General features: G+C 38.0%; 1 long non-coding RNA gene across 3 annotated transcripts in view; it reads left to right on the forward strand.

The window, feature by feature from the left end:
• LOC133651548 (uncharacterized) overlaps positions 1 to 16,074 on the forward strand; it is a 47,785-nt gene extending 31,711 nt beyond the window's left edge. For all 3 annotated transcript variants that reach the window (XR_009826437.1, XR_009826436.1, XR_009826438.1), the window contains 2 exons: positions 15,516 to 15,608; positions 15,712 to 16,074. This is a non-coding gene — a long non-coding RNA (uncharacterized LOC133651548). The remainder of the gene's footprint in view (positions 1 to 15,515; positions 15,609 to 15,711) is intronic.
• The last annotated feature ends 24 nt before the right edge of the window (positions 16,075 to 16,098 follow it).

Consider the following 16,098-nt stretch of genomic DNA (forward strand, 5'->3'; position numbering starts at 1 on the left):
CAAATTATTTGGGCTCTATTGATAACCTCACTAACAACTTTAACGACGCCCTGCGTGACACCATTGATAGTGTAGCACCGCTAAAGCTAAAAAGGGCCCCTAAAAGACGTACCCCATGGTTTACAGAAGAAACTAAAGCCCAGAAATTATCATGTAGAAAGCTGGAACGCAAATGGCGTGCGACTAAACTTGAGGTTTTCCATCAAGCATGGTGTGATAGTTTAATAACTTATAAACGCATGCTTACCTCAGCTAAAGCTAAATATTACTCAAATCTCATCCACCTCAACAAAAATGATCCTAAATTTGTGTTTAGTACAGTAGCATCGCTAACCCAACAAGGGATTCTTCCCAGTAGCTCCACCCACTCAGCAGATGACTTTATGAATTTCTTTAATAAGAAAATTGAAGTCATTAGAAAAGAGATTAAAGACAATACATCTCAGCTACAACTGGGTTCTATTAACACAGATACGACTGTATATACGACGGACACTGCCCTCCAAAATAGTTTCACTCTCTTTGATGAAATAACATTGGAGGACTTGTTAAAATGTGTAAATGGGACAAAACAAACAACATGTTTACTTGACCCAATTCCTGGGAAACTTATCAAGGAGCTTTTTGTATTATTAGGTCCATCAGTGTTAAATATTATAAACTTATCACTTTCCTCTGGCACTGTTCCCCTAGCATTCAAAAAAGCGGTTATTCATCCTCTACTCAAAAGACCTAACCTCGATCCTGATCTCTTGGTAAACTACCGGCCGGTGTCCCACCTTCCGTTTATCTCGAAAATCCTCGAAAAATTGTCGCACAGCAGCTAAATGAACACTTCGCGTCTAACAATCTCTGTGAACCTTTTCAATCCGGTTTCAGGGCAAATCACTCTACGGAGACAGCCCTCGCAAAAATGACTAATGATCTATTGCTAACGATGGATTCTGATGCTTCATCTTTGTTGCTGCTTCTTGACCTTAGCGCCGCTTTCGATACTGTTGATCATAATATTTTATTAGAGCGTATCAAAACGCGTATTGGGATGTCAGACTTAGCCTTGTCTTGGTTTAACTCTTATCTTACTGACAGGATGCACTGTGTCTCCCATAACAATGTGACATCGGACTATGTTAAGGTAACGTGCGGAGTTCCCCAGGGTTCGGTTCTTGGCCCTGCACTCTTTAGTATTTTATATGCTGCCGCTAGGTGACATCATACGCAAATACGGTGTTAGCTTTCACTGTTATGCTGATGACACTCAACTCTACATGCCCCTAAAGCTGACCAACACGCCGGATTGTAGTCAGCTGGAGGCGTGTCTTAATGAAATTAAACAATGGGGATGTCCGCTAACTTTTTGCAACTCAACGCTAAGAAAACGGAAATGCTGATTATCGGTCCTGCTCAACACCGACATCTATTTAATAATACCACCTTAACATTTGACAACCAAACAATTAAACAAGGCGACTCGGTAAAGAATCTGGGTATTATCTTCGACCCAACTCTCTCGTTTGAGAGTTACTAAAGCGGCCTTCTTTCATCTCCGTAATATCGCTAAAATTTGTTCCATTTTGTCCACAAGCGATGCTGAGATCATTATCCATGCGTTCGTTACATCTCGTCTCGATTACTGTAACGTTTTATTTTCGGGCCTCCCTATGTCTAGCATTAAAAGATTACAGATGGTACAAAATGCGGCTGCTAGACTTTTGACAAAAACAAGAAAGTTTGATCATATTATGCCTATACTGGCTCACTTGCACTTGCTTCCTGTGCACCTAAGATGCGACTTTAAGGTTTTACTACTTACGTATAAAATACTACACGGTCAAGCTCCTGCCTATCTTGCCGATTGTATTGTAACATATGTCCCGGCAAGAAATCTGCGTTCAAAGAACTCCGGCTTATTAGTGATTCCCAGAGCCCAAAAAAAGTCTGCGGGCTATAGAGCGTTTTCTATTCGGGCTCCAATACTATGGAATGCTCTCCCGGTAAAAGTTAGAGATGCTACCTCAGTAGAAGCATTTAAGTCTCATCTTAAAACTCCTTAGTATACTCTAGCCTTTAAATAGACTCCCTTTTTAGACCAGTTGATCTGCCGTTTCTTTTCTTTTCTTTTCTACTCTGCTCCAAACCCGGGGTGGACTGCTAGCCTGTCCATCGGATGGGGACGTCTCTACGCTGCTGACCCGTCTCCGCTCGAGATGGTTCCTGCTGGCCCCACTATGGACTGGACTTTCGCTGATGTGTTGGACTTTCACAATATTATGTCAGACCCACTCGACATCCATTGCTTTCGGTCTCCCCTAGAGGGGGGGTTACCCACATATGCGGTCCTCTCCAAGGTTTCTCATAGTCATTCACATTGACGTCTCACTGGGGTGAGTTTTCCTTGCCCGTATGTGGGCTCTGATTTAGGGCTATATAAATAAACATTGATTGATTGATTGATTGAATATGGCCCCTGCATACTTCAATTTTTCATAGTACGCCCATTGTTGGAAAAAATTTGGACACCCATGAACTAGAGTATCAAAAGGATCGATTTTTTTTATTTGAGAATGGATATTAGAGCATAAACATATGGTATCAGCGGTATGCATTTTTCAGTATCAATCTGCATATCTTAAGTTGCTTAAGTGGAAGTGGACGCTATTTAACAACCATATGAATTCCCCTCGCTCAGTTCTGCTCAAATAGTGGGGCAGTGTCATGCTTCAAACCCCGTTTTGAGCAGCCCACATAACCTATACCTTTTTTTTTTTAATGAATACGTAGGGCTACTATTCTACTGTATTTTAAAGTTGTGTCTGCGCTTGTTCATTAAGGAACAGTTTGGATTTAAGTGTTAAGAAAGCAATCTTTTTTTTTGTATAATATAAAATAATCACAAGTCCCAGTTATACAATAAGATGTAGATCGGAATAAATAAATGTACACAAATATTACTCTATTTGTGAGAGTTATTCTAAAATACTGGTTGTAATTGTATTTGTTTTTGTTTTTTTCATTGTAAACATTACATAAGGCGGTACCACATTTGCTTTGGCAGTGACATCACAAGGCTGTACTCACCTACAAAAATGTGTAACAACACAGACGAAATACACAAATAAAATATTAGGTACGAATAAAATGCATTAATGGAGATTAAATGTTTAAATACAAAAGTTTGGACAAAATACAAATGTGAATACAAAATTGTACCACCATACCTGGTGTGTGTACGCCTCAACTGGTACAAATCAGTTATGAACCCGAACAAGGGAATCCAAATGAAAATAACAAATACAATTTAAAATAATTATTAAAAAAAACAAACATGTATATATATATATAGTTTACTGTGGTTACCGTGGTTTATCCGTTATAGAGTGCTTAAAACCGGGGTAGAACGGAATATATGTATATATATATATATATATATATGTATATATATATATATATATATATATATATATATATATATATATATATATATATATATATATATATATATATATATATATATATATATATATATATATATATATATATATATATATATATATACACGTTATATATATATATATATATGTGTGTATATATATATATATATATATATATATATATATATATATATATATATATATATATATATATATATATATATATATGTGTATATATAGATATATGTGTATATATATATATATGTGTATATATATATCTATCTATCTATCTATCTATCTATCTATCTATCTATCTATCTATCTATCTATCTATCTATCTATCTATCTATCTATCTATATATATATATATATATATATATATATATATATATATATATATATAGCATCTCTACTTCCTCAGGAGACTCAGGAAGTTCAAACTAAACCACAAGGTCCTCAGAAACTTCTACTCATGTACAACAGAGAGTGTCATGACTGGAAACATCACCTCCTGGTTTGGGAATAGCACCGCACACGACTGCAACAGACTGCAGAGAGTGGCCAGATCAGCCGAGCGCACCATCGGAGGTGTGCTACCAACCATCTGCAACATCTACACCAGGCGGTGTAGATCCAAGGCCAAGAGGATAGTGAGGGACTCTAGCCACCCAAGCAACTGCCTCTTCTCACTGCTGCAGTCAGGCAAGAGCTACCGGAGTCTCATGGCCAACACGGAGAGACTCAGGAGAAGCTTCAATCACCAAGACATCAAACTGCTCAACTGCACCGCTGATTAACACTTATCACAATTGCACAAAACCGCACGCACAAGAATCACTTTACTTACCACTGTAATTACCGGACTACAATACTCTTCATTCAATGACTGTAAATAATGTAAAAACAAAAGTATAAAGAAGTCATACTGTTCCATTACCTCTGTTCACACTACTGTCACTACTCATCTGCCAAAAGAACTGTAGACACCTTAATATTTATTACTTCCTATACTGTATATACTGTGTATACTGTATATACGGTTATACTATTTGATTTTGCACTGGTACTGTATGTGACTACTGTACTTTTACTTGTACTGATACTTCTACCATAACTACTGGGACTTATTGTGCAACTTATTGTCTTGTAATGAATGTACATCAGAGCTATTCAAATTGTTGTATTTTTTGTATTTAGTGTATTAGATTCAGCTACTAGTGTTTGGATCCCACTGTACGCAATATCTGAAGAGCATGGAAAAAAGCATTTCACTGTGGTGTACTCTGCATGTGACGAATAAAACCCTTGAACCTTGATCTATACATATATATATATATATATATATATATATATATATATATATATATATATATATATATATATATATATACACATATATATATACACATATATATATATATATATATATATATATATATATATATATATATATATATATATATATACACATATATATATATATATATATATATATATATATATACACATATATATATATATATATATATATATATATATATATATATACACATATATATATATATATATATATACACATATATATATATATATATATATATATATATATATATATATATATATATATATATATATATATATATATATATATATATATATATATATATATACACATATATATATATATATATACATACACATATATATATATATATATATATATATATCAGACTGCAGTTGAGCAGTCTGATGTCTTGGGGATTGAAGCTTCTCCTGAGTCTCTCCGTGTTGGCCATGAGACTCCGGTAGCGCTTGCCTGACTGCAGCAGTGAGAAGAGGCAGTTGCTCGGGTGGCTAGAGTCCCTCACTATCATCTGGGCCTTGGATCTACACCGCCTGGTGTAGATATTGCAGATGGTTGGTAGCACATCTCCGATGGTGCGCTCGGCTGATCTGGCCACTCTCTGCAGTCTGTTGCGGTCGTGTGCGGTGCTATTCCCAAACCAGGAGGTGATGTTTCCAGTCATGACACTCTCTGTTGTACATGAGTAGAAGTTTCTGAGGATCTTGTGGTTTAGTTTGAACTTCCTGAGTCTCCTGAGGAAGTAGAGATGCTGTCGTGCCTTTTTCACCACTGTGTCTATGTGTGTGGTCCAGGACAGGTCTTCTGATATTGTCACTCAGAGGTATTTGAAGTTGGTCACTCTCTCAATCGGCGTCCCGTCTATGCTGAGTGGACTGTAGTTCCTTGCCCCCCGTCTCCTAAAATCCGCTATGATCTCCTTGGTCTTGCTGACGTTCAGGGCGAGGTGGTTCTCCTGACACCATAGTGCAGTGACGTGTGGTGAGGTTCATGGCTGGTGAGGCACTGACTTCATCACAGTCAGATTTACAAACATATGAACCCTAAAGAGTATCTTATTCACATTATGATTGGCAGCAGTTAATGGATTATGTTTAAAAGCTCATACCAGCATTCTTCCCTGCTTGGCACTCAGTATCAAGGGGGTCCAGACTGAGTCCAAGGAAAAAACCTCACACAGCATGGCACACATAAACATGATACATGTAATCACAACAACTCGCAACAGAGGGGGGAGATTTGGGGCCCTGGAGGCCGACTGCCGCTATTAAAGCGCTACTCAGCCATCCACAACCCCGGAGGAATTAAGCAGTGGTGAAGGCGTTGATTGGGGGAGGGGCGGGTGCGTGCATGTGTGCCCAATTAACTTGGGTGAGATGTTGAAATGTTTTTGTGGACTCGGGCCGATCTCAAAGTTCGACACCAGGTGTTATTGAAAAAAAGGAAGGTCAAAAGCGTCCATCGTTGAGGAGTCCTCGGGGGACTTCTTCAGAACAGCCTGTTCCTGATAGCATCAAGGCCATTCGAGGGAGTACAATCGTAGATTAAGATGTTGTTTTCTTCGAGCAGTCAAAACAATGACCTGCCTGCTCTGTGTGTCCGTGCTGGATCTCTCAAATTCAATTTAATTATTCCTTCTCAGCAAACTTCTCCAAGATCAGATCCATTTTGCGATTCAAATCAGAAATCGCCCCAGTCTGTGTTCCCACAGCCCGACCCAATCCTTCCATTGCGATGAACAGCCGTTGGGCTCCTTGAATGGCTGCCATCGTCTTCCGAATTTGACGATACACCAGAGCAATGCCCAGCCCAATCAGCAGGTGCCCCGTGATCACGGTTCCAAATAGGTAGATGTCTTCCACGTCCTCGATGGAAAGGACTGAGAGGCACATGAGTCTCCATTTATCCCAGGAATCTCTCACGTACCCCGCAGCAATGGTTCCATCAGGGCAGCCAGGCTCCCCCGAACCTCTTTTCCTTGTCGAAAAGGCTTTGTCATTGCGTCGAGAGTCCAGCTGATCATATCCATGTTTAATGTTTAGATTTGAGGACAGCGCAAAGAAAGAGGCTTCAAAAAAGTTCAGACAAGACAAGGACACAAGAAAGCAAGCAGGGAAGGAGGGAGCGGAGAAAAATGTGACCGCCCTCACCAAGAGGCAAGACAGAAAAAATAAAAATAAAAAAACAAAATAAAATAAATACAAATCTAGTAAGGAGAGCGTGGAGAGGCAGCCGAACGGAGCAGCGCCATCTTGCACATATATATAAATATATGTATGTATGCATATATAATATATATATATATATATATATATATATATATATATATATATATATATATATATATATATATATATATATATATATATTTATAGATATGTATATATATATATTTATAGATATGTATATGTAAAAAAAAAAATTCTTTATTTAAAAAAAAGTTAAGTTTAATTTAACGCTGACTCATTTTCTAGTTCAGTTGCCAATGAGATGGGCAATTGCTGACACTCAATTTGCACGTGCATAAGAAACGGCTCCCAAATGAACGACTCACAACTGGGAATCAAATATAATCGTTCACCCCAAAAAAGCCGGTCAAAAGACTCGATTCGTTGGTGAACAGCACATCTCCGACAACAAGTAACAATGTACTGTGAGTTGAATGCAATCATGCAGTGGTTTGTGTTAAAGTTATGGCAAAGATGATGTACTTACCCACGCTGCCCTTGAGTGGTGAATATCTGTCTCACCTCGAGCTGAACCTGCCGTTTGCAGTAATTTGTCTGGTTTTGAGGGCTGGGTGCACAATAACAACAGCCAACTCAGACAGACTTCATTCTTTATCTGTCGGCCCAATAAAACACAGCTCATATTCTAGAACCATTATTACCTCAGCCGAGTGCACGGACTGACGAGAGACGTTATGATTCTGCCTGTCTGTTTATGGGCGTCCCACGCAAGGTCGCCATGAATTACACATAAAACTCACTGATATCTTCAAAGTAACTGTTTTGTGGTGTCTTAATAACATTCCAGTGACGCGCGTTGGTGAAAATACCACAAGGATCAAGAATTACAGCACACTTGATGGGAGAATGCAGTTTGGGGGGAATTTTGACCGTCGTCCACAATCCTTATATGAGAGGGTTGTACGGTATACCGGTACTAGTATAATATTGCGGTACTAATGAATCAAAAACGGTACTATACTCTGTTTGAAAAGTACCTTTTCCCCCTTTTTTTTTGTTTTCAAGGGGTATGACAGCACGTCGTCACATCGTGACATTGCTGGTTTTACGAGCAGAGGAGCATGTTCGGCAGCGCACACACACAGAGTATTTACAAGCAGACACAGTGTGTAGGCAGAAAAGGGAGAACGGATGCATTTTGGTGTAAAAAGTAAAGATAAAGGTGAAGTTATAACACTGAAACACCCTCAGGAAGAGGTGCTTTAAGACATGGCTAGCTAGCTAGCAGCTAATGTCCATCCGCAGTCTGCAGTGTTTTAGCTACTTCTAAATGACTAGTCTTTGCCTTCACGGTAACAAATAAAGTACGTTTCTTACAAGTAGCATTATCACTGCAGGACGAGGAATAGCTAAACATTCTTCACTACACACCCTAGGAGGATACAATAGCTCAGCGGCGTCACTGCTAATGACGCCATTCCTGAATGTAAACAAATGCCATAGGTGGATCTACACCTGACATCCACTGTAATGATACCAAGTACAAGAGCATATCTAGTCGATACTACTATGAATACATAGATATTTTTTATCGGGGACGACGTGGCGATGTTGGTAGAGTGGCCGTGTCAGCAATCGGAGGGTTGCTGATTACTGGGGTTCAATCCCCACCTTCTACCATCCTAGTCACGTCCGTTGTGTCCTTGGGCAAGACACTTCACCCTTGCTCCTGATGGCTGCTGGTTAGATGCCTTGCATGGCAGCTCCCGCCATCAGTGTGTGAAAGTGTGTGTGAATGGGTGAATGTGGAAATACTGTCAAAGCACTTTGAGTACCTTAAAGGTAGAAAAGCGCTATACAAGTATAACCCATTTATCATTTATCGTCACAAAATCTTATTTTCTTTTTTTTTAATTCATAATATGTTTATAAACTCAGTAAATATGTCCCTGGACACATGAGGACTTTGAATATGACCAATATATGATCCTGTAACTACTTGGTATTGGATCGATACCTAAATGTGTGGTATCATCCAAAACTAATGTAAAGTATCAAACAACTGTAGAATAAGTGATTATTACATTTTAACAGAAGTGTAGATAGAACATGTTAAAAGAGAAAATAAGCAGATATTAACAGTAAATGAACAAGTAGATTAATAATAAATTTTTACAGTTTGTCCCTCATAATGTTGACAAAATAATAGGGAGATAAATGACACAATATGTTACTGCATACGTCAGCAGACTAATTAGGAGTCTTTGTTTGTTTACTTACTACTAAAAGACAAGTTGTCTAGTATATTCACTATTTTATTTAACAACTGAAGTACAATGATAAACATATGTGTAATGTACACTAAGATTTTTTGTTCAAATAAAGACAATAATGCCATTTTTTGTGGTCCCCTTTATTTAGAAAAGTAACAAAATACATTTTGGTACCGGTACCAAAATATTGGTAACAATGCGGGTAATTGGAATTAATTTATTCTGCCTGTACAGCACTCTAAAAAACCTGCTGTAACTACGGTATTTACCAGACTGTAGGTTTATAAGGCGGTATATAAGCCGCACCCACTAAATTTTAGAATAGAAAAATATATTTTTCCATACATCAGTCGCACCGGATTCGAAGCCGTTGCGAAATGTGATATTTTACATACCTTAATGGTTTCCTAACTGTGTCTGTAACACGGCAGTAAAACAGCTGATCAAATAAAACAGAAGTTATGGACCCACTCGTTGCGGAAGCTAGCTCTCCAATCAGCTAAACAGACTCAATAAGACGACAGTGACGTTTTGGTGATTTTAGGAAACTGAAACAATACAAAAAGAATGCCATTGTAAGTTAATAATACTAACAAAGACACTTGTGTTAGCATACTAGCTAATGCTAACAACGCTAGATTCATTACATTACGATAGCACATACAAATATGTATGAAAACACTTCTACATAAATCACACATGGGACAGTTTAGTAAGTAAGAATTGTTTTAGTTATATTGTAAAACCTAAAAACGTCGCTTGGAGTAATGAATGAAGAATGCTTTCGAGCAGAAACGCTACGAGCGGATGTACTTCCGGTTCAAGGAATGAAACAGAAAATACATTTGTAACTGGCACCACCTGCACAGATGTGTGTGTCCAAGTTAAAGGAAACGGTAGGCTGTCTTCTTCTAATGGATTTATTAAAATTTTTCAATCAATCAATGTTTATATAGCCCTAAATCACAAGTGTCTCAAAGGGCTGCACAAGCCACAACGACATCCTCGGTACAGAGCCCACATAAGGGCAAGGAAAACTCACCCCAGTGGGACGTCGATGTGAATGACTATGAGAAACCTTGGAGAGGACAGCATATGTGGGTAACCCCCCCCCCCCTCTCTAGGGGAGACTGAAAGCAATGGATGTCGAGTGGGTCTGACATAATATTGTGAAAGTCCAGTCCATAGTCGGGCCAGCAGGCCATCTTTGGGAACATGGTAATGTTTGCGGAGGGATAAGTACTGGGGGTCAAGGCAATAAGATGGGTCAGCTGCAGGGACGTCTCCCTGCCACCGCTCCGCCACCAGGAGGCGTTCCGGGGTTAAAGAGAGCGAAACTCCAATGAGCGGTGGTCCCCGGCTGATGACCCTGCACCTGACCCAAGGCGCTGTAGGAGGCGCGTCAGGCATACTTGCCCAGCAGAAACAACACCATATCTGTACAATCAATCTGCTGTGGTCTGGAACAACATGGCACCCAAACAACCATCAGAATTGCAGCCAATATTACATACAGATAATGTGTCATGAGAGATGCAATTATAAATTAAATACAGACAGGACATAAGTAAAGGACATTACTCAAATATACCTACAAATGAGGCATAATGATCCAATATGTACATATGGCTAGCTTAACATAGCATGTTAGCATCGATTAGCTTGCAGTCATGCAGTGACGAAATATGTCTGATTAGCACTCCAACAAGCCAATAACGTCAACAAAGCTTACCTTTGTGCATTCACGCACAGTATAAAACATGTAGTGGACAAAATGAGACAAAGAAGGAGTGGCATAAAACACATATTTCTATGGCAGCGTCGGAGAAAGTTGTACATGTAAACAAATTGTTGAGTCACAGTCCACACAACGGTGAGTTCAATACTCTCAACAGTGAAGCATGATTAATATAAACAGTGGCCTTTTTAACAGTTAGGAAGGTTTGTGTCATGTGTGTCCTCCTACAGAAACCACATTGAAACTAAAAATATATTTTTCCATTTGCATACATTTTTTAAAATGCTCCAAGGAGCCACTAGGGCGGCGATAAAGAGCCGCATGCAGCTCTAGATCTCCGACCTAAATTCTTGGACTTGCAACTGTGATTGCAACTTCATGTCATACTTACAAATAGTACTAACATGATAATAAAACAACTGGACAGCAGTTATCATAATCAGCTCATTTTTAATGTTGCAATTAAAACAATATTTTATTATCAAAAACACACACAAAAGTACCGCAAATTTGTACCGTTAAGCTTTCCTTTTTCCAACCTTTATTTACCCAGGAAAGTCCCATTGAGATTAAGATTCTCTTTTTCAAAAGAGTCCTGCACTTGGTACCGTATTGGCTCCAATGTGAACGGTACTCAGTCCGAGTGCCAGTGCCGCTATGTCTCGTCTCGTCTTTTCACACCGCTAATGTGGAGAAGCGCTATTGATGAGGCAGGAGTTAAAGATGAAGTGCATCGAAACGTTTTTCTGTCAAAAGTTGGTCAACTCAATTGTCGAGGTAAAGACAAACTTGTGCCAAGATTAGACTTATTTATTTTTTGTCATTGTGTGAATGCTCTAAAGCTTTTAGACATATGTTTTTTCTTCTTCTTCTTCTCCAGATTTTGGCGCGCTCTACCGTCCACATTTTTCACACCATTCAAACCGTTCCAACTTCAAACTATTCAGCCTATTCGGAAATAGCGGACTTTCCTTTTAAAAATTCCAAAAATTCCCATATTTCCCAGAATTCCAAGTTTTCCGGGACATTTTTCCCATTCAAAATTAATTGGCCATTTTTCAAACTTCCACCATTTCCACATTTTTCAACAGATTCAAACCATCTTACCTTCATCATATTCCACTCATCCTGGAAATTTAAACTACTTTTTTTCCAAGTTCAAAAAATGTCCATGAATTTCCTAAATTTCTGGTTTTCCAAAGCCCTATTTCCACCCTTTTTTCTGGAGACTACTCCTTCCACATTTTTTAACGCATTTCAATCGTTTTACCGTCAAAACGTTTTTCTTAATCAGGAAAAACAATGAAATAATTTTTTGAACTGGAAAAATTCCCGGTTTTCCTAAAATTCCAGGAATTCCGTAATACTATTTCTCAATTCAACATGTTACTACTTGAACATATATCGACCAATTTGAACATATATCGACCGATTTGAAACATTTTAACACCAACCATTTCAACACATTCAGACCATTAAAGTGTTTTTTACCATTATCAAAAAATTCCCGCTTTTCCCGAAATTCCCATTTTTTTCTGAAATTCCCATTGAATTCCCAATGGGACATTTTTCAAAGTTACACAACTCCCACATTTTTCATCTGATTCAAACTGTTCCAACTTCAAAATATTTAGCCTGTAAATGAATTATGTGATTTACTGAAACAATTCTAAAATTAATTCTCGGATTTCCCATAATTCCCTTTTTTTTGGTGCATTTTCCCCATTCAAAATTAATTGACCATTTTTCAAACTTCCACAATTCCCACATTCTTCAACCCACTCAAACATTCCACCTTCAACACATTCAACTAATCCTGGACATTCAAACTACTATTTTTCCACATTCAACACATTTCCAGGAATTTGTGTTTTTAGGTAACCTATTTCCACCCGGTTGAAATAGGATGAAACATGTAAAAGGAGTAGTTCGACTACTCCTTTTACATGTTTCATCCTATTTCAACCGTTCCACGGTCAAAACTTTCCTCATATTCAGGAAAAAAACTAATTTGGTTAAGGAACTAGAAAGATTTCCGGTTTTCCAGAAATTCCAGGAATTTCTCAATTAAAAACTGTTACTAATTCAACATTTCTTGATGGATTTAAAACAATTGCAACACCAACCAATTCAGCTCATTCAGGATAGTCATGCTCCTAATCATTTTCAAAAAAATCCTGCTTTTCCCAAAATTCCAGAATTTCCAGGAAGGTCCCATTGAAATGAATGGAACATTTTTCCAAGTTGCACAATTCCTACATTTTTCAACTTATTCAAACCATTCCAACATCAACACATTCCACTCATCCTGGACATTCAAACTAACACTTTCCCAAGTTCCAAACCAAATTCCGGTTTCCCTGGAAATTCAAACTCTTTAAAATTCAAACCATTGCAACTTTTAAACCATTTCTGCATTCATCCTGTGTTCCATTAGCAATTAATTTCAGCGTCAGCTCTTCAACATTCAAAACATTCCAACATTCAAACTATTCTTACATTCTACTGATTCAAACTTTCTCACCTTCAACACATTCCACTCATCCTGGAGACTCAAACTATCCTTTCTCCAAGTTCAAAAAAAATTCCAGGTTTTTCCAAAATTCCTGGTTTTCCAAAGCCCTATTTCTACCCTTTTTTCTGGCGACTACTCCTTCCACATTGTTCAACGCATTTCAACTGTTATACCGTCAAAACATTTCTCTTAATCAGGAAAAAATATGAATTTGTTTTTTGAACTGGAAAAATTCCCAGTTTTCCCGAAATTTCAGGAATTCCGTAATACCGTTTCTCAATTCAACATGTTACTACGTCAACATTTCTCGACCCATTTGAAAAATTCCAACACCAACCATATCAACTCATTCAGACCATTCAATTTCTTTTTACCATTTTTTTAAAAATTCCCGCTTTTCCCGAAATTCACAAATTTGGAGAAATTCTCATTGAAATCAATGGGACATTTTTCAAAGTTCCACAACTCCCACATTGTTTATCTGATTTAAACTGTTCCAAATTCAAAATATTCAGCCTGTTCAGGAAATGTGCGCTTGACTTCAACAATTCTAAAAATAACTCCCGGATTTCCCATAATTCCTTTTTTTGGTGCATTTTCCCCATTCAAAATAAATTGGCCATTTTTCAAACTTCCACAATTCCCACATTTTTCAACTTATTCAAACCATTCCAACATCAACGCATTAAACTCACCCTGGACATTCAAACTACCATGTTTCCACATTCAACACATTTCCAGGAATTCACGTTTTTTGGTAACCTATTTCCACCCTTAAGTTCGGCTACTCCTTTCACATTTTTCAACCCATTTCAACCGTTCCACCGTCAAAACACTCCTTATATTCAGGACAAAAAACAAGTTGGTTAAGGAACTAGAAAAATTCCCGGTTTTACAGAAATTCCAGAAATTTCTTAATTAAAAACTGTTACTAATTCAAAATTTATTGACAGATTTAAACAATTCCAACACCAACAAATTCATCTCAATCAGGACATTCATGCTCCTAATCATTTTCAAAAAAATCCCACTTTTCCCAAAATTCCCAAATTTCCAGGAAGTTCCCATTGAAATGAATGGGACATTTTTCCGAATTGCACAATTCCCACTTTTTTCAACCTATTCAAACCATTCCAACTTCAACATTCAAACCATTTCAATATTTAAACCATTTCTCCATTCATCCTGCGTTCCATTAGCAATTAATTTCAGTGTCAGCTTTTCAACATTCAAACCATTCCAACAATCAAACTATTCTTATATTCATACTAAATTCTGTCATAATTTCACTTCAACTTCAGCATTAGAGCATTCACACGCACTTCTTTCAGGAATTGCCCCATCTAGTTGTGTGAATGCTCCAAAGCATTCACACATACGTTTTTTTCTTCTTCTTCTCCAGATTTTGGCGCGCTCTACCTTCCACATTTTTCACCCGATTTAAACCTTTACAACTTCAAACTGTTCAGCCTATTCGGGAATCGCGGGCTTTCCCTTGACAAATTCCAAAAATTCCAAGATTTCCCAGAATTTCAGGTTTTCCGGGACATTTTTCCCATTCAAAATGAATTGGCCATTTTTCAAACTTCTACCATTTTTAAATTTTTTAACCTATTCAAACCATTCTACCTTCAACACATTCCACTCATCCTGGAAATTCAATCTATCCTTTCTCCAAGTTAAAAACAATTCCAGGATTTTCCAAAACTGTTCCAACTTCAAAATATTCAGCCTGTTTGGAAATTATGTGCTTTACTTCAACAATTCTAAAATAAAATTCCAGGATTTCAGTTCAACTTCAGCATTGGAGCATTCAGAAATTGCCTCATCTAGTTTGAATGTGTTTTCTCTGTTGTTATCAGTGTAATGCTTCATTTGTGGTTTCAGGTTTACAGTATGTCACCACACTGATCGTTTTGTTTCTATCATGGCCGTCACTCAGTGGGAGTTCAGATTGTCTTGCCATCGTGAATCATCCAAGAAAGATTTTCTCTTTTCTCTTGTAGCGTTTTGCTCGTGACAGGAGTCGGCTGTGAGGGAAGATGCCGTGTCAGCATGGGGGACACGTGGCAGGGGCCAACGTGAATCACAGCGAGAAGGTAACTACCGTAATAACACAACACGTGTCTCTGTCCACCTTGCAGTTCCTCGCTGACAATTACATTAAAGTTGTACATTGTTGTTTTTTTGTTTTTTTCCCAGAAGGAACACACGTGCCGAGCCAATAGCAGGTCTCCAAACAAGAAGCCTTAATCAACTGCCTGAGTCAGTTGGAAAGTCATACGCCATGAGGGCCCAGTAAGGGACGCTGCAGTGTCGATATAGCATGTCCTCAAGGCTCGGGTCATTTCTGAAGAAGCAATTAAGGCGGGACTGTGGGGGGGGAACTTTTATGAGACCTGAAGAGCGGGACAATGAGAGTTCTTGTCAAGCTGTTGTCAACCAACCTCCGGGGAGACCCACCCATGTCCATAACTGGCCTAATAAAAATGTGCGTAAAAACAAATAAATAAATATAAAAGCTGAAGGTGTATTCCATCCAGGGTTTAGTAAAAGCACACGTGACTCTACAAAGTGACATTTGGTGAT

This window comes from Entelurus aequoreus, linkage group LG06 (genome assembly GCF_033978785.1).
Source record: "Entelurus aequoreus isolate RoL-2023_Sb linkage group LG06, RoL_Eaeq_v1.1, whole genome shotgun sequence".
Lineage (NCBI taxonomy): Eukaryota > Metazoa > Chordata > Actinopteri > Syngnathiformes > Syngnathidae > Entelurus > Entelurus aequoreus.